General features: G+C 36.4%; 1 long non-coding RNA gene across 1 annotated transcript; it reads right to left on the bottom strand.

Moving 5' to 3' along the window:
* Window positions 1-363: 363 nt before the first annotated feature.
* Window positions 364-1,224, bottom strand: LOC133998092 (uncharacterized). The gene is made up of 3 exons (XR_009927331.1): window positions 1,154-1,224; window positions 910-978; window positions 364-628 (listed from the first exon to the last, which is right to left on the bottom strand). It is a non-coding gene; the product is annotated as an uncharacterized LOC133998092 (long non-coding RNA).
* Window positions 1,225-3,213: the final 1,989 nt, after the last annotated feature.

The following is a 3,213-nucleotide window of genomic DNA, read 5'->3' as shown; positions in this document are numbered from 1 at the left end:
TTACAACAATAAATCCTGAAAATCATCATCAAAACAGTCAATATCTCAAAGTGATGTTATGATTCTTTCTTTATGTAAAGAATTCAACTATTCATGTAAAAAAAAATACTGCATATAAAACAATACCAGGTAATACTTTAAAAATGATATAAAACAAGTAAATAGTTCAAACTAAAACATCTTTAACTACAACACTAACACATTAAAGTGCCTGACAGCAAGTTTATCAACCAACATGTATCATATAATGTATTTTGCTTATTTACACTCCAGGCAGCATCCTTTACACACAGTGCTACTAGTTAACTCACTACTCCCCCTGCTGGACAAATAAAGCGCTTACAACAATAATAAACCCTGAAATTCATCATAAAAACAAACATTCATGTAAAAAATGAGAAGTAACAGGATAATATTAATTCAGCTAAAGTTAACTGATCAGTCATCAATGTAAAAAGGAAAGTAATGAGAGGAGCTGTAACTATACTGTGGTCTCTTATTGGTTGGGTTAGTTGACAGTAGCGTAGAGGTTGCTGAGATCAATGGAGGCTCCAGCTGAAGAGGAGGAAGCTTTCACAGTGCTGTAAGTCACTGCATCATCATCATCATCATCATCATCACCACGAACCTGGAAAACAATACACATACATTACTCATCATAGCATGCCAGTGGTTTCCATCCTTTTTGTCTTTTGACGTCTTACGAATAGCAGTGTGTAGTCAGGCTCACATTTCAGATGTCTATGAGTTGTTAACAGCTCCACCAAATAGTGATTTTCCCTCCAAACTTCAAATGATCCAATATTTCAGAAAAAGTCCATAAACTGAAAACACATTTGTATCAGAACTTCTCTTCATAGTTTTTCTTTGTTCACCAACATCACCAGTGTAAGTAATCAGACTTCTTACCCGGGCTCTACTGTTGGTCTTCTTGGTGTAGCTGATGGAGGCGTAGGAAACACCATCTTCAGGATCAACCTACACAGTGAAAACAACATGATGACTGCTCAGTAACATCTGGATTTATATGGACTCAATCTTCCACCTCTTCAGTTCAGTTCAGTTAGACTCAAGAGTTTCTGTAATACTGACACATTTTAGGGAACAAATATAAGTAAGTGTAATGTTGTACTGGTGAAGTTTGTGATCTCACCGTGTCCTGACTGGTTTCTAAACCAGACTGAGTCACTGCAGGGTTTAAACTCAGTCCCTGACTCATCTGTGTGTTGTTCCCTGAAAGATAAAAGAGAGAGTTGACTTTAAATTCAACACTGACAATTCAGGTTTTACCAAAAGTTTAATCTGTGGTCTTTCTCACCTGTAGCTTTCTTCCGTCTGATGGCCACAACAACAGCAGGTACTATGATTGCTGCTGAAGCCACAACGATTAACAACCACCAAAGAGTGAACGAAGGCTCTGAAAAGTAAGTGAGACACATTACTGTCATGTCTTTGTTTTTTTGTCTTGAAATCAAATGTGTTTCAGTTACTTTTAGTTCTATATAAAACATGTGGTAGTGGCACACTTCAGGTCTTACACAGAATTGGGTGATAATTTATACTTTATGCTTTATAAACCAAAACCACAACAGGAGGGTTAAACCACAATGCATGTTTGACCTATAATAATTGTGTCTCAAATTCAAACTATATTCTTTGAGTTAAGAGACAATGAAGAGGATTTTTTTATTTGTGTGTATGCATTTTTTCTATAATGTCGGGAGTTTGAAGTTATCTATCATATAGCTGTGCCACTTAAGATAACGTTACACTTCAGTCCATCAAGCTGTTTTAGTTTCTGTAAGTAAGTGTCAGGAATCTGAATGTGATATGAGCAGCAGCTGGTCACCAGTGGAGGGATATAAACACAGCTGTTTACACATGTTTCTGACGCCAGCAGTGGTTAAATACATTAAATAAAATGTTGAAAACATATAAATGACTTTACTGCTTACCTTCTGATTAAAACCAACAAACTTTAAAATAATTAAATAAAAACACATCGTTCTACATTTAAAATACATCAAATGAACAAATGTAGTTTGTTATATTTCACATTTCACACAATGAAGCGTCTGTCAGCAGTTCATGGAAACATAATAATTCCACAGACAGAGTTTCTACCTTTAAATACAGTTGAATCATCATGTGTGTCAGGCATCGGTGTGTCCGTATCTGTAATTCTCCTGCTTTCAATCTTTTTATCATTTGTCATTTTTGTTGGTGACTTAGTTGTTGATGCTTTTCCTTTCCCATCTGGTCCTAAACAACATCACAAAGTGTTTCAGTAAGAGCATGCATCGTTTAGCATCTGCAGCAACCAAAGAATGAACACTGATGAAATATTTAAAGTTTGTAATTTTTTCATGTTAGAATAAAGTGATTTTAAACAGATCGTCATCTTCTCACCTGGTTTCTTACCTGATAACTGAGGACTGAAGTTATACAGCTGCTCATGTTTACTGTTGAGATCTGTGAATTTACACTGCAAAGACTTATAATTTGATGTGTAAATAAAATGAGAACTTGGTAAGACTGCAGTGACTGAGCAGGTAGTTTTGTCTCTGGTATTTATGTCCCAGTCTCTTCCTCTATACAGCCACTTCACTGTGTATCTGCACCAATCATATATCGACACAGAGCAGCTTAACTTCACCTCATCCTTGTCCTTATGTTCAGTCACTGGTGAAGATGGAGATATTGTGAGAGAAAGACAACAAGAGTCAAATTAACTTCATCACTGTAATCATAATTATTGTAATGTTTCAGTATATTGTTCTAACAAGACAGTTTGATCTGAAAACATTATGATGTAAATACTCACTGCTAACAACAGACAGATAAACCCGAGAGTCTTTATGTTGTCCTGATCTGTCGAACTGTCTGCAGGTGTACCAACCAACATCCTCAACTGTGACCTTCTTTATAACCAGAGAACAGTCCGCTGTAACACTCAGTCTGTCTGATTTAGCTTTGTCTTTTTCACCAATCTGCCCACGTTTAATCAGCACTACTACTGGTGTGTTTGTTGAATCACTGAAGAGCCAGTCAATCCTGTCACATTTATCCTGATCAGTCATCACATTTTCACAGGACAAAGTGGCTTCATCTCCATCTCTGACAGTGATGTCGAGGAGAGTTTGTCCAGTTACTGCTGTTGAGAATTTGGGAAAGAAATGTGATAAATGAACTGAAATAAGACGTCTGTTGAAA

This window comes from Scomber scombrus, chromosome 17, assembly GCF_963691925.1.
Source record: "Scomber scombrus chromosome 17, fScoSco1.1, whole genome shotgun sequence".
NCBI classification, from domain to species: Eukaryota; Metazoa; Chordata; class Actinopteri; order Scombriformes; family Scombridae; genus Scomber; species Scomber scombrus.
The sequence above is the reverse complement of the archived record's forward strand: the minus strand, read 5'-3'. Positions and strand labels throughout refer to the sequence as shown.